This window comes from Theropithecus gelada, chromosome 18 (genome assembly GCF_003255815.1).
Source record: "Theropithecus gelada isolate Dixy chromosome 18, Tgel_1.0, whole genome shotgun sequence".
Lineage (NCBI taxonomy): Eukaryota > Metazoa > Chordata > Mammalia > Primates > Cercopithecidae > Theropithecus > Theropithecus gelada.
In genome coordinates, this window is record NC_037686.1 from 33309443 (window position 1) to 33332222 (window position 22780).

Here is a 22780-nt window from a genome sequence, read left to right on the forward strand (position 1 = left end):
CCTACTTTTTCTTTCTTTCCGTAACCTTTTCCCTTTCTGTTTGCACTCCCTATTTTCCCCCCACCATAGAAAGTTTCTTGCCCTCTTGTCACCTTTCTCTGTATTACTTTCCTTCTCATTGAGCCTCCTTTTCTCCTTTATCTTGTTTTCTTTCTCTCTTTCCTCTTGGACATAGTAGTAACATAACCAGGAGAGTGATTTGAGATGATCGGTCTTGCAGCTCTAAGAAGTGCAAGCTTCAAAGGGATCAACCTACATGTGGGGAAATTATTAGAAAATATTACAGTTTTTAGGCAAGTGATGATGAGGTTCTGAAATGGTGGTCATGGGAAAGGTAAAGAGAGGGTAGATGCGAGAAATATTGTAAAGATAGAATTGACAGCTTCACAACTGTAGTAAGGACTAGAGCATACTTTCAGAACATTAGAGAATCATTTGCACATCATAACTGTGAATTTTTCAACTGCTAATTTGGCATTGCAATGTGAACTTCAACAATCTGCCCTTTATATAATAAAAATATCATGAATAAATCAGGGGAAAACTAATGAGAAAATACATACCAAAGAGCTAAGTAAGCTCCATGAAGAAAATCAACAACCGTTTGTAATTCAGTTCAATCATGGGCTGGGTAATTGCATATTATGCAATCCAAAAGCATGTGCACTTTCTATTGTAAAATCAGGTTGAGTCCTGAATGTTGGCTCTCTGTGAATGCAGACTTCTACAGAGGGCCTACAGTGGGTTTGCATGTTTAGATGTGCTAAAATATGCACTTGAAAAAAAAAAAAAACACTTCTCTCCTATGACCTCTTTGGAAAAATAATACCATTGGGCATCACGCCTTGGAAACCCACATGGCACAGTTAATGAAAAGCCAGGAGTTTGGAGAGAATATTGAATTTGAAAGTCTCTGAGAGCGTTCCCCAAATGGGTTGTTAAGTCCCTGTGACAGAGAACATTAGTGCTAGATGATGACAGTCATTCGATTCTAAACACAAACCATATTGTCTGTGATTAAAGGCAGATGCTAGAGGAGGGCATCCAGGGCATTGTGGCCAGAGCTGTGTTAGAACTATCCCTTGGCGATTTCAAGGCTGGGACCAAAAGTAATAATAATAATCACAATAAAATAAAACAAAATCTTCCTTAATCCCCATATTGAAGGGTAGATGTCTATAATTTCTGATAGCTTAAGGTTCAAATGTTCTCCATGTTTGGGGAAAGACATCAAAATCATTCTTTATACATATGTATCAATGTGTGTATATATATATATATGTTTATATATAAAGACACACACACATATGTGTGTGTATGTATATATTCTTTCACAGATGCAAAGAGAAAAGAATAAGCAAACTCCAGTCCACAACAAGATGTCCACATAATCATTTAAAGCATATATATGAGTGAAGGTCTGTTTGTGAATCTATGCTGCTCCTGTTTGCTTATGTGGTTTGTTACATAGGGTTAGGGAAAAGACAGGTCATTAACCTGTTTTGTTTCTATAATACTTTAATCCAGAAAAATATATCCAGAAATGTATTTTCTGCATGGATGGACTGTTTTCCTGTAAGTGTTTATAGGTATTTTTGTTAAAATATTTTCCCTTCTTTTAAACATTTTAAAATTGGTATATAATAATTGTACACATTTTTGCATACATAGGATAGCTTAATATATGTATCCAATGTGTGATAATCAAATGAAGACAGTTAGGACATCCATCGCTTCAAACACTTGTGTTTTCTTTCTTTCTCTCTTTCTTTCTTTCTTTCTTTCTTTCCTTTTCTTCCTTTCTTTCTTTCTCCTTCCTTCCTTCCTTCCTCCCTCCCTCCCTCCCTCCCTCCCTCCCTCCCTCCCTCTCTCTCTCTCTCTCTTTCTTTCTTTCTTTCTTTCTTTCTTTCTTTCTTTCTTTCTTTCTTTCTTTCTTTCTTTCTTTCTTTCTTTCTTTCTTTCTTTCTCTCCTGCCCTCCTTTCACTCTAATGTTCCAAACACTTGCCTTTTCTTTGTCTTGGAACATTACCATTCTTCTCTTTTAGCTATATTGAAATATACAAAAAGGTATTGAAAACTGTAATTTCCCTACTGTACTATCAAATAGTTGAACTCATTTATTTTACCTACCTATTAACCAAATTATTTTCATTTCCTCACCTCCTTCCTTTCCCAGTCTCTGGTAACCAACATTCTATTCTTTATCTCCATGTGATCCACTTTTTTTAGCTCCCATGTATGAGTGAGAACACGCCGTAATTGCCTTTCTGTGACTATTTTATTTTGCATAATCTAATGGTACACATATATATCTCTATATGCAAAATCTTTTATATTCACTCATCTATTGATGGAAATTTAGCTTGATTGTATATCTTGGTTATTGCAAAAAGTCCTGAAATAAATATGGGGAGCAGATCTCTCTCCAGTATAGTAATTTCTTTTCTTTGGTTCCTATACCCATCAGTGGGATTGCTGGATCACATGATAGTTCTATTCTTCATTTTTTTGAGAAACCTCCATACTGCTTTTTATAATGGCTGTACAACTTTACATTCCCACCAACAGTGTACATGTGACCCCTTTCTCCAGATTGTCTCCAGCATTTGTTATTATTTTTCTTTTTGATAATAGCCATTCTGAGTCGAGATGATACCTCAATGTGATAGGGTTTTGAATTGCATTTCCCTGATGATTAGTGATGTTGAACATTTTTTCATATACCTCTTGGCCATTTGCATGTCTTCTCTTGAGAAATGTCTATTCAGGACTTTTGCCTAGTTTTTAATCAAATTACTTGAGGGTTTTTTATTTTATTTTTTATTTTTATAGTTTGCTACTGAGTTGTTTGAATTGTTTATATATTGTGATTATTTACTTCTACTTGGATGGACAATTCATCTTTAAGAACATTACTTCCATTTTCTAGGTTGTCTTTTTCACTTTGTTAATTGTTTCCTTTGATGTGCAGAAGCTTTTTCACTTGATGTAATTCTGTGTGTCTATTTTTGTTTCTGTTGCCTGTGCTTTTGACATCTCTGTCAAGATCAATGTCTTATAGCATTTCCCCAGTGTTTTCTTCTAGTAGTTTCAAAGTTTTATGTCTTGCATTTAAGGCTTTAATCCATTTTGAGTTGATATTTTTAATGGTGAAAGATAGGATCTGATTTCATTCTTCTACATATGGATATCCAACCAAGATCATTTATGAAAGAGACTGTCTTTTCCCCATTATATATTCTTGGTTTCTATGTAAAAAATGAGTTGACTATAAGTGTGTGGGTTTATTTATGGATTTTCTATTCTGTTCTGTTGGTCTATATTTCTGTTTTTATGCTAGTACCATGCTGTGTTGGTTATAACAATTTTATCTTATTGCCTACAGAACATAAAAAAAATTTATTAAAATTATTTTAATAAATGCAACACTTCAACTAGAGTCGCATAGAAATCACTTTGGGTAAAAAACTATATCCATCTAAAATTAATTGAATAATTATACGTTCAAATTTTTAAAACATATTTCACGCATGTGATTTCATTTAATACAAGAATTATAGAAGATATATTACTATTTCACCAGTCTTACAGTTGAGGTAACTGAAACACAGAAAAGTTCAGTAATTTTCCCAAGGACACATGGTTAGTAAGTAGCAGAACTGGGATCTGAAGCCAGTAAGTCTGACTTCACAGCTAGGCGTCTTTGTAAAAGTGAATTTATTTTTATAAAAAGCGGAAACCAAAGCTTAATTCCTATTGAAAGCAGGGCATCTAATTGCACCATACTTCTTCAAAAATATCTTAGACTCCAAAGTACTTTACCTTCCATTTAGGGGTAAACCAGAAATAAATGATTCTCAAGTTCCACACAGCACATATGCACAGGAGAGAATACCTTGAAAAAGACAATACGTTGTATCTGAGATCAAATATAAACTATATTTCTAAGAGTTCATAACCACGACTTGGAGTGGTAAAATTGGGGCATAAATTCCTGAATTCTGGGTGATCCTAATAAGCTCAAGCCATAAATTTAGTTTAAGGTGATTTTAGGCGGATGGCTGCAACATGTGCTTGCAAAAACAGATGAAAATGCTTTCTAGAGGCACATATCTTCATGTCAGACCTTAAATGATCACAAAATTTTCCAAAGGAAATGAGCTATTGTGCTCAAGGAAATAAGACACCATAAGTGAGGACCAGGAGAAACAACGGTCATGAAGTATATAGATTAGAATTACCAGAGATTTTTTTAAAATGTATATTTATATAAATAAAATATGGCATTAAACATTTAAAAAGATAAAGAATACTGAAGATGAAAAAAATTGGAAAATAAAACTTAGAAAATAAAAATACAATTAAAATGAAAAACTTTATGAAAGATTTAACTGCAGATTAGACAAAAATGAAAGGAGAATTAGCAAAATAGAAGTTAATTTGTAAGAAAAACATTTATAATATAGCACAGAAGGACCAACAGATATAAAATATGAAATAAGGTTTAACAGATATGGAAGACAGATTGAGAAAGCCTAACATTTATCTAATACTCAAGAAGAAGAGAGAGATCATGAATGAAATGGGACATTTGAGAAGACAGTAGCTATGAATTTTTCAGAATTTGTGAAGATTGAATCTAAGGATTTTAAAAAATCCTGTTTAAAACGTCCTATAAATTCCAAGCAGGATAAATAAAAACAGTTATGCCTGTACAAATCCTACTGAAACTATAGGACAATAAATATAATAAGATATTTAAAGCTGTCAAGTTAAAAGAAAGGACAGATTATCTTAAAGGAGTTACAGTTGTGCTGGTAGTTGCATTCTGTCTAATTATGGAAGCAAGAAGACAGTAGAATGTTACATCTTCAATATACTGAAAAATACGTATATTCTAAAATTGTATATACATTAAGATTAACATCCAAAAATCAGAATGAAACATATGTCATTTTCACACAAACACACAAACAAAAACAGAGGAAGCTGGCCACTGACAGGCCTTCATTAAAGGAAATAATGAAGGATGTACTTCAGACTTTCTTCTTGAATTAAGACGTAAGTAAAAATAAAGGACAAAGGAAAAATGTGTGGGAAAAATATACAGAAAAACTATAATAAAAGTAATATTGTTGCAGGATAAAAAGTTACAATTAAAATATGATGTTAGGAGTAGCTATCAAAATTCTATGAGGAAGAGTATGGATATTGATAACATTAGACTGTATATGTTACATATAAATGTCATATGTTTTAGGATAACCTGGAAAATAATCGAAGCAGAATAAACTTTCTCCTTGAAAGTGCTCAGGCAGCACAGTGTTATGGACAGAAAGGAGTCAAAAAACAAATGTGTTCATCTTGGATCTGTTAAGACTATGAGGATGAATTGAACTGATTACCTGAACAAACATTATGATGTAGCATTAGAATATGTTAACTTGCTATTATTAAGATAATAATTTCAACAATGGTAAAGTTAGCCCAATGTTCTTATGACTAATCAGCACACTTAGAACTCCTCAACAGTTTTCTTGTGCTCTATAAGCTCTTATTACAGTTAGAGGCACATTCTTTGTTATCAAGATATAGCAGCATGGCTGCCTCTAGATGCTATTAGATTGGTGCAAAAGTAATAGCCATTTTCACCATTACTTTTAATGACAAACCCACATTTACTTTTGCAGCAAACTAATAGTTGCAGTCTAGGGTGAGATATAGTAATTTTCTTTTCCAACTCTGATCATTAATAAAAGAAATAAAGAAAAATGAGTATGATCCAAAGCATTTGGTATTAGGCATGTAGTGACCTCATAAGTTGAGATGTACATACACACACAGACACAAAGACACACACACACACCTTCATTTCAGTAGCTCAAGGGAACGTTTTTCAGATTTCTGAAGCTTTTTTCTGCATACCTCCTTCATTTATAATATTCTGTCCTATAAATTCAAGCCAATCCACCTTCCAAGCCCTCTGACATTTGTATATTCAACTCAGTAAGACTGCTATTATTTTCTTGAGGTTCCCCTTCTTGCACCAAGGTTTTAAAAGGGCCTCTACGAAGAAAGAAAGGGTAATGATATGACTCAACTTATTTGTTCCAGTTCTTAAAAAATAATTTATGGTTCTATGCTGCCTGTTGTCTAGTGTCTGAAAATGGTTATTTTATATTTTGTATCTACTTATCTAGTTACTTAAGGTGGAAAGACAACTATAGTCCCAGTTCTTCTTTCATGGTCAGAGCAGAATTTTCTTTGTGCTATTTTTATCCTCCTGATTTATTTAAAATGGATGACTTTCCTTTTTATAATTATCTTTCATGCCTATATCTACTTATAGAGCACATGACATGCAATAAGGACTAAGTAAATATTGATGAACAATTAAATTAATGAGTAAATGAATATCTTATAAAACACATTTGGCCTAATGACTATAATAGCTATAATTTATTCACCTTATACTATGTGCCAGGCATTGTGCTAAGCAGTTTTTATTTATTATTTATTTCATACAACTATCACATAAAATGTTTATTGTTATACACCAGAGATCTGCAAATGACAGCCCATAAACCAAATTTGATTCATCATCTGCTTTTGTATTTAAAGTTCTACTGAATCACAGCCACACCGATTGTTTACATATTGTGTGTGACTTCTTTCATATCACAATTGTAGAGCTAAGTAGTTGCAAGAGAGAGTATGTAGCTAAGTAGTTGCAAGAGAGAGTATGTAACCTAGAAAACTGTTCTACTAAATAGCTTATTTAGTATCTGGTCCTTTACAGAAAAATCTTCCCACAAAATATGAATGAAACCTAGAAAGATTATTTCATTAGAAGAAAATTACAACTTTGCTATGTACTAAAAGTTCTCTCATTAATTCCTGTACTCCATGACTTAAGACAAAATAATTCTCTTTGGACTTTGGTGCAATGTACAACAAATGTGGAAATGTTGAACTCTAAGTGCAGACTCCTGAAATAATAGATAAAATTTTATCTCCTCCCTAGAAAAGGGTTTTAAAAGAGTTTCTTTCATTCTACTTTTGTTCTTTCTAGATTCATCTCTTATTCTTTCTGAGAAGCCTTCTCTGACTACTCACGCACAAATGAACTTTTCTTAAAGTTTTAAAAATCGTGTCATTCAATCTAAATCTTATTTGAAACCTAGTAAGGTTATATGTGTATAACCTCACCTCAAGAAGTCAAAACTCTTTCTCTCATTCATCTGTGTCTCATAGTATATGCGGAACCTCATGGTTATAGCATATTAAGTAGCTGAGAAACATGCATACAGATTGTTAACCATTGTGTTACTTAATGTTAGGTGTCAACTTGACTGGATTAAGGAATACCTGGAGAGCTGGTAAAGCATTATTTCTGTGTGTGCCTGTGAGAATGTTTCCAAATGAGATTGGTATGTCAGTACATGGATGGAGTGGAAAAGATTACTCTAAATGAAAGCAGGCACCAACCAATCTGCTTTGGATCCAGATAGAACAAAAAGACAGAGGAAAGGTGAATTCTTCCTGTTTCTCTGTCTTCTGAAGTTGTGAAACCTTTCTTGTCTTGATTGTGGATATGAGAACTCCAGGCCCTCTGGCCTTTGGAGTCCAGGACTCGCACCAGTAGCTTCTGGATTCTTGGGCCTCTGGCCTGGGACTGAGAGTTGCATCATCAACTCCCCTGGGTCTGAGGCTTCCAGACTTGGTCTGAGCCACACTCAAAGCATCCCAGGGTCCCTAGCTTGCAGATAGCCTGTTGTGGGACTTTTCAGCTTCCATAATTCTGTAAGACAATTCCCCTGGTAAATCCCCTGTTATCTATAACTGTGTCATCTATCTCTCTATCCATCTTTCTATCTATCTATGTACTTATCTATCTCCCATCGTTTCTCTCTCTCTCTGAAGAACCTTAACTAATTCAACCATCAATAAAAAATGTTGATTAAGTACATCCAATAATTTAGGACTATTGATAGGTAGTAGTAATATAGTATTGAGGAGGATAGGCATTGTTTCTCCATTTGTGGGACTTATTGTTGAATAGAAAAGAAAGGCATTAAACAAGTAAGTAAATTCAGAATTAAAGAAAGCTGAGCCTATTTATTTTCTCAGTAGCTCCCATCTATAGTAGATGTACCAATGTCTCTTTCATCCCATTCCAAACTTTTCCCCAAACTATCTTCAACCAAGCAGTCTGCCTTGAAATATGTCTCCCTCACTCTCAATAACAACAAATTTTCTTTTCTTTTCAATAGTAAGTCTGCCCTCAACAATATAAATCAAGCTTGCTTCACCCACTTCCCCAATTCTCCACTTGATCCATTTTTAAAAACAGCAGATAACAAGTTTAGAAACGTAGGCAAGCAAAAATGAAATTTACTTTGAGAAGAGAAAGCAGAAGGCTGTTAATAATCTTATTAATTATTTTACTCTGTTTTAAATATTAAATAATCATGAATGTGTTTATCATTACAAAGAAAAACTAGAGAATATTTGTAAATGAATAATGGGTAGCTCCTACACTAGTCTCACGATCAAAAAATACTTACTGTAATAAGGTATGCTTGATGAAGGGAGAAGAAAAATTTAAATGTTGAACAAACCAGTGAGTTTAAGATCTGAGGCTAGATGTGTGAATGTATTTTAATATAATAAGTAATAATACAACTCATGAGAATGCATTTAATATTCTAAGAATAAAATGTGTAATGAGAAGGAAGAAGGCTTAGAGAAAGCATCAAGGAATTCCAGTATCTCATATTTGGGCGGAAGAGAAAAAAATACCAGCAAAAATTAAGAATAGGCAGAGATATGTTAACAAATAAGTTTAAGTTCATGGAAATCAAAGGGAAGAGTAGTCAGTAAGGGAGGGTACATCAGTACAAGTGCAATTGTGTATGTAGAGAAAACATCATATAATGCTCACCCACACATGCCTCTTTCCTCTTTTTTCAGTTTGGTTCTATATTTTCTTTACACAAAATCACAGGATTAGGTAAAATTGGAAGAGACATTTTAATAGGTATTGTCTTTATACATCACTATTTATTAAAGAAACAAATGAAACAATTTACAGGTGAGGCATCTGAAAGAGAGGAGAAAACATCATTCAAGTGAGTTATACTGAAAGAAAAGTGAAATAGAAGTTTGAGAACCTCAATCAAAGAGAAAGACTAGCTGTTTTGTTTCATAAACATAGTATTTGGTCAAACAAATTTATGTTTTAGTTAATGATGGTAATTATGATGTTAAAGAATGTTTTTGACAGTATAGTGGTTAGAAAGGAGAGACTGATATGAACTCAGGTTTTGTCTACACAGAAACACACATGCAAACTATTTTGGTTTCTACTTCTAAATAATCCATAGATAATAGCAACATCTAAATTATATATACTTAATAAAATCCTGGGCATTAATTTTTAACTTTGATTATCTGGCAAAGTCCATGGTATTTCTTTTGGTAATACCATTGAATCTTATGAACTACCAATCAGAAACTGAGTATATTACACTTAAGCATATATTTTAAATAACATTTTTTTCATTAGATTACATTAGAAATCAGCTACTGGTAGGATCAGCAGTTTTCAATGTTGGCGTCTTATTATTTTATTTTACTTATTTACTTGCTTTTTGGTACTAAGATGAATATGACAGACATTAAATATTTAACTAAGATTTATAGGAGAAAAATTGAATCTTGAAAAATTGCTATTAACTGACTCATTTTTGAAAACTAATAAAACCTGCTAATATTGAATTTGGTGGGAGAACATCTGGCTTTAGTTTTTACAGCAAGAGAATTTCTATGGAATTACAGCTTAAATAGCATTGAACAAATAACTTATTTGTATTTTCAGTTTAGTATTCACACAGCTGGAGATAATCTCTTCTTGTGCACCCAAAGATAGGATCTCTGTGATACAAAAAGACAAGAAAGTCAGGGATTCAGCTTCCGCTGTGTTCTACTAGATGGTCTTCTGCAGATAAATTTCCCAACTCACTGCCCTGAATAGTTAACAATTTAAACAATTGCCCCAAATCTGAACTGAGGGGAAGGGGAGAAGTGTAATGTATTGATCTCTTGCCTGACTTTGTGAACCTTTCACACTTCACCAAGAAGAAAGGCACCATTCTCTCACCCTTCTCTTCTAGCAATCTTTTCTTCTAGCAGTGTTATAAGATTTGCTTCATGCAGGGTATCTGTCCCTCTCTTTTTCAGGTATGCGTCAGCCTTCCCTACAAAATAATCAGTATAGAAGTTCATATGACTAAAATGGCAAGGCCTATCATCTTAGTCCCTTCCTGTGTTTTGTAAATTTTACACATTCAGGTGTCAACTGTTCATTTTGTTTAGCTTCTGCTGGCCCCAAAGAAAATTCTATTATATCTGTTCCGTTAGTTTGTGATCATTCCTAGGACTGAGTGGGAATGGTGGTGGTGAATGTTAGTTTCTAAAGGAAGTTTTACTCAGTGATTTTGAATACGTGTTACCTTTTCTCTAGGAGAATAAAATATAAATATAACATGAAAAATTGGTCGTGCATAAATGGTGGTGACTGCCTAGTAAAATGAAAGAACTGAGAACTACTCATTTAATCCTTCATTGTTCAAAAACAATGTAGATAGCATCTAGTGGTTAGGCTGAACACATTAATTATACAGTCTTAGCTGATATTAGCCTATTTCTACCTGGTCCCCAACCTCCCCGTTCATTGCGTTCCAATTCTGTGATAGAATGACAATAATAATAAGGTATGCTAAAGGTGTTCAGAGAAGGAAGTGGTAATAAAAAAAAAATGCAAGTTTTAGAAAAAGATATATTTTAGCTCATTCTTAAGAAATTCAGAGGGCCAGCCGGGCGCGGTGGCTCAAGCCTGTAATCCCAGCACTTTGGGAGGCTGAGACGGGCGGATCACAAGGTCAGGAGATCGAGACCATCCTGGCTAACACGGTGAAACCCCATCTCTACTAGAAAATACAAAAAACTAGCCGGGCGAGGTGGCGGGCGCCTGTGGTCCCAGCTACTCCGGAGGCTGAGGCAGGAGAATGGCGTAAACCCGGGAGGCAGAGCTTGCAGTGAGCTGAGATCTGGCCACTGCACTCCAGCCTGGGCGACAGAGCCAGACTCAGTCTCAAAAAAAAAAAAAAAAAAAAAGAAATTCAGAGGGCCACACAGGCGGAAGGAGGCCATTCAATGCGAAGGTAATAGAACAATGATTTTCAAGTAGGTACAATGTGGTGTTATTTCATGATAGTGACATAAGACTGAGGATTCAGTTTAGAGTATCTGAAGATTTAAAGTGAGACCAGATGATAGAGGTTGCAAAGGCGGCATATTTTTGGTTTGATCTCAGGTAGATAAGGTAGAAAATCACTGTATTCTTGTAAGCAATGGAATGAAAATAAAAGTTGTGTTTAAACAAGAGTAGCTGTTCTCTATGCCTCCCTTAGAGGCTGAAGATTTATTTATGTTTTAATTATTTATGTATCTCTTTTTTCATAATTGATTTTCTAATTGTTTCAGATACCTACTTTGTTCCGCTGTGTTAATGTCCATCAAAATCTGCAGTATGGATCAGTGGGGTTTCCCTGATGGAACTACTGGAGGTAACATTTATAGATGCCTCCCGGTAGCTTTAGTGATTGTTGCCAAAAAAATGGCCAGCCATTCCCCCACATCAGCCACAGGCAAGCCAGAAAGGTAAGCTGTGCTGGTGTAAGGAAGATCTAGTTCCTTCCGTCTGCATTACTAGTAAAGCAAAAACTTCTGTGCCAATTCTGAACTGAATTAATTAGTTGAAGACCAATCTTAGGTGAACTTTTCTTTCCTTCCATCTGTGTCATTTTTTTCTCACAATAGTGCATGTGGTGAGACCCTCGGGGAGCAATAAGACACTTGGATAAGCCAGTTGTAGATTAAATATAGACTCCCTGTGGCAACTCTTATCTCCTGCCTTCCCTCCTGCTTGCAAAGATGCAGAGACAGGATTATTGCCACAGCTGCGCTTCCTAGAAGACTAATCAATGCAGCTATAAGAAGGACTGAAATGCAGCAGGATTTTCAATTCTAAGGATAAAATTTGTAAAAAGTGAGGAAGAAAACTGTTCTGAAAGTTATAGTGCTGTTAAATCCTAACACCCATTAAAGATAGAAAGCATGTCTATAAAAATTGGGCCATTGTCCTATTTTAGGTGCTTATCAACCTGGGATTGGTAAGTCCTGTCTATAGGAAAGAGAAAAATGAAGTCAAGCTCCCAGAGATCAATTATTTACCAGAACCTGGTTTATTTATGCAAAATTGCATTTGAGGGATGATCATAGTCAGAAACCATGGATGCACCACCTCAGATATCAAATTCATCTTTGCTTCTTCATTAACTTCTGGTTAGGTCTTGCTGTCATGGAACCATATAGGACAAATCTTGAATTAGATGAGGAACAAAATCATAAAAACAACTATCAAAAATGAAAAGGGAAGAGTGAGAAGGACACAGCATACATCTCTTATCTAGTAGTGACTGGTATTCTACCCTGTAGAAGGTGGTTGCCACTATCCATCTTTAGGGTTAGGAATTCTGATCTTATTATCTGACAACATTCCCACTCCTTGGCAACATGAAATTAGGCCATCCTGGAGTGAGGCGAGTGCCAGAAATTTGGTGATATGATGCACAAAGACAACAAGCTACCCAGTTTGCTCTTCTAGTCCATGCCAGTCTATCAACAGATATTGAGTGCCTCCATGTACCAGATACAATGCTGAACAAGCCAGATTTGGCCCTGTCTTCTGGGATGTTACTCTATAATGTACATATCATACACATAATTATAATTGCAATCATTCCAGTCCAAGAGAAGCAGAGGGTGCCACAATCTAAGGCTAGCTGAAATCCTGAACAATTAAGGTTGCTGTTAAGATCCCTATCTGCCAGCTTTTGAAAAGGGTGAGCAGGCAAGTACCAGGTGAACTGGGCCAAAAAGAGATGAACACGGTGTGAACTCTGACAAATGCAAGATGGGTCAGTGTACCTCCTGTCTGGAAATACAAGGAATAAAGCAGACTGGAGTACTTAACTTGGTGAAGGAGTAATTTAAAAACTCCCTATCATCAGTAGTGTTTTTGAAACAGGCCTTTGCTTACTAGAAGATATACAGGAGAGGATTTGGGGGTCCTCATAGCCCATTCCCCAAACTGCTTTCCCCCCTTTGCACGATTTGTCTTGATGTTCTAAAAGGAAACTATTTCTGCCTTGCTATGATTAGGGTGTGCTGATAGAAATGTGTGGCATGCATCTTAGCAAAAGTTTCTGTGAATTTAGGATCCTGTTGGTTTTAATAGAAATATATACATTCGGGGTTTTTTAATTTAATGAAAGACATTAATGAGAAGGATCATGTTTTATACATTTAGTAAAAGACATTAATGAGGAGGAAGTGATTCATTATGACACTGTTCTGTACCCAGAGAATGCCACGTGAAGGTTGTTCTCTGGGTGACAAAACAAGGTACACAGTTATTTTAACGGCAATATTAAAATAGCACAAGGGAAGAATATTGAACAGAGTATCCTTAGAAGGTAAGTTGTTTGTTTAAATTTTTACTTGGTGTTTAGAAAATATCAGTTTATTTTTTTTTTCTTTCCCTCTCTCTTGATTAAGGCAGTGAGTTTTTATCCTTCCCCATGGCCTAGCTATTATTTCTTCCTAAGTCTTAAATCTGGCAATGAATCTACATATCAGTATGAACTAAAGTGATTCTGCTAAGATATTTTAAGTCAAATCTGAGGGCCCTGGTAAGAAATCTGGATTTGCATTCTTCATATTTCTGAATCCTTTCTTTGTTGGTTGCTTTGTTTGTATCGTACAAGTGTCAAAATTGGAAGAGTCAGAGACTCATTACTGAATTTGAGACTTCTTCTGAATTCCAGTTTACAGATTAAGTAAATAAAACTAACATATATAAAATAGAACAAAATTCACTCCTGGAGACCAATGATCCTTTGTTTATTGTTTTAAAACACTGTTTCTTGGGTCAAATTTATCTTATGCATACATTAGTATAAAATTTATACTGTAGACTATGCTAAAGACATGAGCAGGATTTGAAACACAGATAATTCTAGCCTATTGACATTAGAAACATGAACAAAGAATTATTCAGGGCTTACCGTGAAGCCCAACTGAATCAGGTCCTCCAGATCTCAAGAAGATTGTCTACATACTTATATTATTCTTTGTGATACAACATTCTAAAGAGTGTGAATACTAGAAAAGGCAGCCTCCAATGACTTAATTCTGACTTACTGAGACTTATCATGGAGAGAAAGTATTATTTTTTTCTTTAATGCACATATAGTGACAAGAATTCCTACAAATTCTTAGAATTTTTATCATTACAAGTTCTTCAGAGAAACTGAAGGATATCAAGTAGGTGGCCTCTCAACATATATTCTCTTTTAAATATACATATATATTATATTAAGAAATAATTCACAATACTATAATATTTACCATTTTAAAATATATCATGCAGTTATTTTAATATATTCACAGAGTTATACTACCATCAGCACTATATAATTTTCAGAATTTTTTCACTATCTCAGAAAAGAAAGCTTGTACACATTATCAGTCATTCCTCATTCTCTTTTCCCCCCAGCCTCTGGCAACCATTAGTCTACCTTCTGTCTCTGTGAATTTGCTATCTGGACATTTTATATACATTGAAATACATATATATATATATATATATATATGTAACATATGGTCTTTTGTGTCTAGTTTCTTTCATTTAAAATAAGATTTTCAGATTTGTCCATGTCGTGGCATGAATCAGTACTTAATTATTTTTATGGCTGTATGGTAATTTATTGCAAGGGAATGACACGTTTTTCATTATCTTTTTTTTCATTATGTTTTTGTCACTTGAGTGACATTATGTTTTTGACATTTGAGTTGTTTTTATTCTTGGCTATTATGAATAATATGGGTATGAAAATATTCATACACGTTATTGCCTAGCATATATTTTTATTTTCTTGGATATATTCCTAGGAGTGGAACTGCTGGGTCATATGGAAACTTTATGTTTAATTTTTTGAGAAACTGCCAAAATGTTTTTCCGAGTAGCTACACAATTTTTCTTCCCCATTAATAGTGTATGAATGTTTTTATTTCTCTATAGCTTATTAAACTCTTTACATCCGAGTTTCAAAAAATTTGCCATCGTTTTCCAAAAAATATATTTCTCAATCTGTACCTGATATTTCATCTTTCATCACCCTGCTTTCCAATATACCAATATACCAACTCTTGCTTAATTCCAGTCTCTCCGGCATTTACCCTTCCTTCCTGTTACCCTATAAATGTGCTAAGGAGGTAAAAAGAGAAGAAAACAGAGGAAATTCTGACCCTTTTCCCAAACTCTCTGGCCTGAAGGATAAAGAAGTGCTTATACGATTTAGTTAATGGAATCACATCCATGTTATCTTATAATATATAAATTTCCAAATAATTATCAAAATCTTCATCTTTGCCATAGCCACTACTTTAGAAATTGAATTCTAAAAGTCTACCTGAGAAATGTCTCCATCTCTTTCTTTCTAACTTCATTCTTCTTTCTTACTTGAAACTGTAATCTTTTTCTCCCTTGACTATTGTAACATACTTGTAATTTTCTCTACCATCAGACTTCGATTCTCTCCAATTGTTTTTCTAAATTTCTTATAGAGTTAACTTCCTGAAGCACTTTCAATAGTTTGTTGTGATTAGCAGGAAAATACCATGCTCCTTGTTTTAGCATACAAGATCTTATATAATCCATCACAAAGTGACTTTTCTACAACCCCAGAACCCTAGAAATCAGCTTCATGAAACTTATGGATCACAAACGATGTCTCTTCTGTCAGTCTTTCATTGTGTTTCCATAGGAATTAAGAGCATCATTTTCTGAGTTTCCATGTCATTGTGATCATTTCTCCATCACAGCTACAAAACAACTTATATTGCAATTCATTTCAACTTACCATCTTGTGTTGATTTTTTTTTTTTTTCAATTTGTATAATTGTATTTCCCTCCGGCCTATTTGTCAAGGGGAGAAACCATGTTTCATCAATGTTGTATTCCCCAGCCCATAACTCCATGCCAACTCCATGCTAGCACATACTCTATTAGTTGGGGTTCCGCCATACAAAGTATCAGAGGAAGCCTAAAAGTAACCAGCCTTCTCAAAGTGTCAGAGGAAGCCTGTGGGTAACCAGGCTTCACAAAGCTGTTCTAATGTCTAATGCTGGATTCTGAAGATTATGAGCAGCCCTGGAACCCTATGAAGATAGCTAGAACCCACCAAAACTCCTGAAAATTGTGACTACTCTTGCTTCCTACGACCTTGGTGATGAGGGTATCCTGCTGAAACTTTTAGTTACGTAGGTAACTTTTAGTTATATAGCTGAACACAAATATACCTGGCCCAGGAGTCAGAGAAAATAAAGGAAAATCCAGAAACAATGTAGGTCAATTCTCTGTTGGCATCTATTACTACAGAACTGTATTTCCACAAACTAAGCAGCTTAATACACACATACTTAACCAAACATATAATTTGTGTGGTTCAGGAGTCTTGACAGTTTACCTAGTTTCTCTGCTTCAGGATTTCACATGCTGCACACTAGGTGTTGTCTAGTTCTGTAGTTTCATCTTGGGCTTGACTGTGGAAGGATGTACATCCTCACTCATGAGATTGTTGGGAGAATTTGGTTTCTTATTGTAGGACAGAGGGCTTCACTTTCTTGCTCGTTGCCAACAGACAATGGTTGGCAATGTTCTCTAACCCTAGACAGTACCTTTCATACCTTGTCAATGGGCCACCAACATAGTTGCTTTCTCAAGCCAGCAAGGGAGAGAGGGAGAGATACTCTAGCAAGATGGGCACTATAATTTTATGTAACATAATCTGGTAATCACATACATGTAATCACATCCATTCTATCGCTCTGCCAGAAGCAAATCACAGATCCTGTCCACTCTCAAGGGGATTACACAAGCTCTTGAACCCCAGGAGGCAGGAATCACTTAAGAGTGTGTCTGCTACTTTCTGGCCCTTAGTGTTCCATGTCTCCCCATATTCAAAATGCATTGACACCCTCACAGAGTCCCCAAGAGTCTTATCTCATGACAGCATCTGCTTAAATTTCATAATTTTGTGATTTAAATCAGGTCCAGGTCAGGAGGATGTAGTTCCTTGCATGTAGAAAGGCTTAATCCTGGCTTATTATTAGATTGAACAGATTTTACGGATCAGATGAAGAATTTTCTAAATAGCTCTGATGAGGCTTAAAAGTGATTATGAGTATTTCATCTACTTAACTTTGAGCTCCTGGAGGTGAGACCCTTTGTCTTACATGTTGGTATCTTCAGTAATTTACCCAATGACTTGCAGATAGTAGTGATTCATAGAGAATGTTGATCGACTGACCGTACTTAAATAGCTATTTGCTGATCGTAGTCAAAAGACACAGTTGACTTGGAAATTATAGCTGTACTTCATCAGTCCATTTTTTCTTTAATATTCTGATATATTTTCCTTGCTTGGCTGATGTCTGCTATTTACTAAATCTCTTCTCTGAAATTCAAATCCCAACCAAGGTTTAAACGATGAGAAAACATCATGTTCAGTTGATTTCTCAGAAGTGCTATTAAATTCTATATTTTGAAATATATTTTTCTGTAAAGGTTTTTGTGCCTCTTGCTGAAAGAAAGTTTCAAATTAGTGTGATTATATATAAGAAACATCATTTTCAAGGTATGAGTTGTCTTGTCCTGATTAGTTTACAAGTTAGGACAGTTAAACCAGGATCTACAGATTAAGTATGTCACATAGGCATGAGCTGCATTCCTCACTTCATTAATCCAAATTATATTTATTGAATGCCAGTTCTGTGCCAAGATTTTTATTGGGCACTAGGAATATGGCTGTAAATGATCAGACAAACCCCCTCCCTATGGAGCTTACGTTGTAATAGAGCAGAGAGACAATACACAAATAAACAAAAGAAGTCATTTCAAATTGTGATGAAGTCTATGAAGGAAAATGAAAATGGGCTAAAAGAGAGACAACATGAATAAGAATAAGGAATACTTTTAGAGATGATGATGATGGACGAAGGCCATCTGAAGAAGGAATGGCATTTATTCTGAATGGAGCCTCAAGGATGATACTCACTCACTAAGCGTGAATGTGCTGGGCATAGGGTAGAAGCCCATCAAACAGAAAGAAAAGCATGTGCAAAGACCTTAGGAGAAGGAAAGGAGCTCAGTGTATTCATGGGAGAAGACTAGTGTAGAGTGGCAGGAGAAGTGTGGGAAAGGTAGGCAGGTGCCAGATAAGGGTGACTCATAGGTCATTGGGAGGGTTTCTATTTTTATCTCAAGGCCAAAAGTAGTTAATTTAAGATATTTAGCATGGAACATGCCAAACTGAATTGACCATTTAAAATCAGCTTTGCTGCTTTATGGAGGAACGTCAGAAGAGTATGAGCAGAAGAAGGGAGCCCATTGAGGAAGTTGCTCTAAGAGTCCTAGTAACAGCTGTGGTGACCAAATGAAAATAGAAGGATGGAAATTTATTGTTTTATATGGACAAAGCCTACTGATAGGTTAGTGAGGGAAGGCATAAAAGAAAGGGAGGAATGAGACCTAGGTTCCATATTTCTGGCTTTAGCAAATGGCTGCTGGTGGTGATTTTCGCTCTTGTGAAAAAGACTAGTAGGCTAGGCAGTTGGTGGGGTGTCCAGTCCTGGGAAGAGAATCAAAAGTTCCAGTTTGAACATATCACATCCAGAAAGCATATGAGAAATATACAGGGAGATGTCAAAAAACATAAGTAACTCTAGACTGGAAATCATAGGAAAAATTGAGCTACATCTAGTCATTTAGAAGTCAGCAGCATGTAGATAGTACTAAAATATCATAGGAATGAATAAGATTTATTTGGCTCTCCTTTGTTTAGAAAAACATTTCTTGAGTGTCTTCTTGCCATAAAGTCACCAGAGGATTGGTGTTATCTAATAGCTGATGTGTGAAACACATGGTAACTGCTTTTGAAAGTGCTTTGTTATAGAGACAGCTGCCGACCTGAGCACTAACAGATGCTGCCTAGACCCTGCACCTTAGTGTTTTTGTCCTCATCACCAAGCCTTAACAAGTGCCCCTACCACAGATGTGGAGAGCTCTCAGAACCCCACCATCCACTGACACTGCACCTAAGCTAACTGGGAACCTCCAGGGGCTACTCTACATCCTGAGCCAGAGTCCATCACTCCAAGCATATCTCCACTGGAGCCCATTCTTAACACCTGGTGTGGGCTTGGCTTGTGTCTACTTTTCTGAAATATGTGCCCATAAGGATATTTGTTGGTATAAAAAATAGTTCCAGGGTTAAATATTTATTAGCATGATACATTAAATTATTTCAAATACATTTTAAAAGCATAGTTCCTTAGTGTATCCTCTCAAATCCTACTTGGGATATAGAGATGCCACCTGACAGGTGGCAAAAAGAACCTCAGTGGAAATTCTTGGTGCCAGCTATGTGAAAAGCTCTGCCCAACCTGTACGACTAGAAAGAAGAAGTACCCCAGTCTTCTGGAGGTGAAGACCCAGAAGCTGACTCCTTAGACACTTACAAAGATTTTCTGGCATGTCACAAGTATGAAAGCTTGTGTGTGGGAACTAGTGTAAGCATATGACTCCTCATAATATAGACACCGTGACAGCATATAGCACTTTCCTCTTGGGGGCAAAAAGAGCTCTTTTGGTTTACAGAAATGGGATTTCACAGATATTGAGCCTCCCTTTTAAAAAATATTAAAGTATTATGTCAACCTTTAAAAAAAAATTTCCTGAATTTTTGTATAAAATGACAACCTATAGAAAAAAGATAAAATCTGAAGGGGACACTATGGTAAGTTTGGGTGAATTTGGGCTGCATGGGGCTTGGGAAAACTAAGTTCACTCTTTTTTTTTTATTTTTTTTTTTAATTTATTATACTTTAAATTCTAGGGTACATGTGCACAACGTGCAGATTTGTTACATATGTATACATATGCCATGTTGGTGTGCTGCACCCATTAACTGGTTATTTACATTAGGTATATCTCCTAATGCTATCCCTCCCCCGCCACAATAGGACCTGGTGTGTGATGTTCCCCTTCCTGTGTCCAAGTGATCTCATTGTTCAGTTCCCACCCATGAGTGAGAACATGCGGTATTTGGTTTTCTGTTCTTGCGATAGTTTGCTGAGAATGATGGTTTCCAGCTGCATCCATGTCCCTACAAAGGACACGAACTCATCCTTTTTTATGGCTGCATAGTATTCCATGGTGTATATGTGCCACATTTTCTTAATCCAGTCTGTCACTGATGGACATTTGGGTTGATTCCAAGTCTTTGCTATTGTGAAAAGTGCTGCAATAAACATATGTGTACATGTGTCTTTATAGCAGCATGACTTATAATCCTTTGGGTATATACCCAGTAATGGGATGGCGGGGTCAAATGGTATTTCTAGTTCTAGATCCTTGAGGAATTGCCACACTGTTTTCCACAAAGTTTGAACTAGTTTACAGTCCCACCAACAGTGTAAAAGTGTTCCTATTTCTCCACATCCTCTCCAGCACCTGTTGTTTCGTGACTTTTTAATGATCACCATTCTAACTGGTGTGAGATGGTATCTCATTGTGGTTTTGATTTGCATTTCTCTGATGGCGATTGATGACGAGCATTTTTTCATGTGTCTGTTGGCTGTATGAATGTCTTCTTTTGAGAAATGTCTGTTCATATCCTTTGCCCACTTTTTGATGGGCTTGTTTGTTTTTTTCTTGTAATTTTGATTGAGTTCTTTATAGGTTCTGGATATTAGCCCTTTGTCAGATGAGTAGATTGCAAAAATTGAAAACTAACAAACAGGAAGGACACCCACACTAAGTTCACTCTTGTAGTTAGAGTCAAGTTCCCTGGAAAACAGATTTTGAGGCAAAGATTTGTATGTGGGAGATTTACTGGGGTGTGCTCTCAGGATTACTACCTGTTAGAAAGTTAGAAATGTAGAATGAGGCAGAGGTGAACTGGGATGTGGTGTGACAGAGGCCTTGGCAACTGGGATGACTGTTCAGAGTTTTTCTAAATTGTGGCATGAGGGCCAAGCCTTTGTAACTCCCACATCAACTTGTCATTGCCTATAAAGTGCTCTCCGGGAAGTGGATATAAGCTTGGCCAAGGCAGCTCCCTTCGGAAGAAGACAGTTTTTAAGGACAGACTCAGCTGTGAGCCATCAGCAGGCAACATGTCAGATAGGAAGGGACTAGCGGCCTCAGCAGTAGGGCAGTGGGCGGGAGGGTGGGCAGGTGGGGGGTCTCTAAGAAGAGAAAGAGCACAGCCACTAAAATTTAAAACAGTAAATACAAAGTATCAAGAAAGATATTAAATATGTAATTTGTGTAAAACTTGCATGTAAAATGTTTTTACCTTTTTACTGAAAAGTTTGAGCTTCTGTGAATGTAACTTTTTATATGAGGTTGTAATTGTTCCATGGGATTGCTTTTCAGTGATGATGTCTTCAAATTATTTATAGTCACCTTTGATGAGGAACTTCATTCAATTGGAGATAAAAATGTCAAATCATTTTTTACAGCTATAGAAACAATTTTAAGATTTGAAATTATATTTAAACATTGTGAACTATTTTTCTCATTGGCAAATTGTAGTGTTGATGTTTTTCATCAAAATATGAATGAATTTTAAATACAATTGGACTTGTGCCATAAAAAGAATTTCAAAAGAAGGGTGAAGCTCCAATCTGCAGAATTAGTAGTCACCTGGCACCTGGTTTGGTCACCTCTGAAAGAGCAGGAGTGAAATCTGTAGCTGCTACTGAAGCAGGGCTCATGAGATAGAATACATCTTTAGTGGTACTCAATGCACTGTGAATCACAAAAACCAGTGCCTGAGAGATGGCTGGACACACATTCTGAGCTCTACTCCATTGAAATCACCTTCCTAGGAGCCAAAAAAAAGAGTTATTCATTGCAAGAAATGACCAAGCAAAAGACCATGCCAAGCCATACACTGCATAGCACTTATAGGCAAAGGGAATTAATGGCATGGTTTAAAAGTAACTGAAAACTGGAAGCAGCGGCTTTTATTGTCCCTGTGTTAAATACTGGGATAAGGCACTAAGAAAACTTGGCAAAAAATAAATTAATTATTATTTGTAGTGGTTATGTTACATAAAGTCACTGTAAACACTGAGTAGGTGAATACTGAACACATTGCTCCTAGAAGAAAGGCAGGGTTAGTTCCTGTAAGCCTATACACAAACACACACGCACACATTGGTGATTCGTTAACAGTGAGTTCAGTGCTCGCTTCGGCAGCCCATATACTAAAATTGGAACGATACAGAGATTGGCATGGCCCCTGCACAAGGGTGACATGCAAATTCATGAAGCATTCCATATTTTTATGCAAATCAAAATCACAATGAGATACCATCTCACACCAGTTAGAATGGCAATCATTAAAAAGTCACGAAACAACAGGTGCTGGAGAGGATGTGGAGAAATAGGAACACTTTTACACTGTTGGTGGGACTGTAAACTAGTTCAACCATTGTGGAAAACAGTATGGCGATTCCTCAAGGATCTAGAACTAGAAATATCATATGACCCAACCATCCCATTACTGGGTATATACCCAA

The 22780-nt window shown here is 35.9% G+C and overlaps 1 non-coding gene across 1 annotated transcript; it reads left to right on the top strand.

Moving 5' to 3' along the window:
* The first annotated feature begins 22441 nt into the window (after positions 1 to 22441).
* Positions 22442 to 22545, top strand: LOC112611802. Its single transcript, XR_003116763.1, has one exon. It is a non-coding gene; the product is annotated as a U6 spliceosomal RNA (small nuclear RNA).
* The last annotated feature ends 235 nt before the right edge of the window (positions 22546 to 22780 follow it).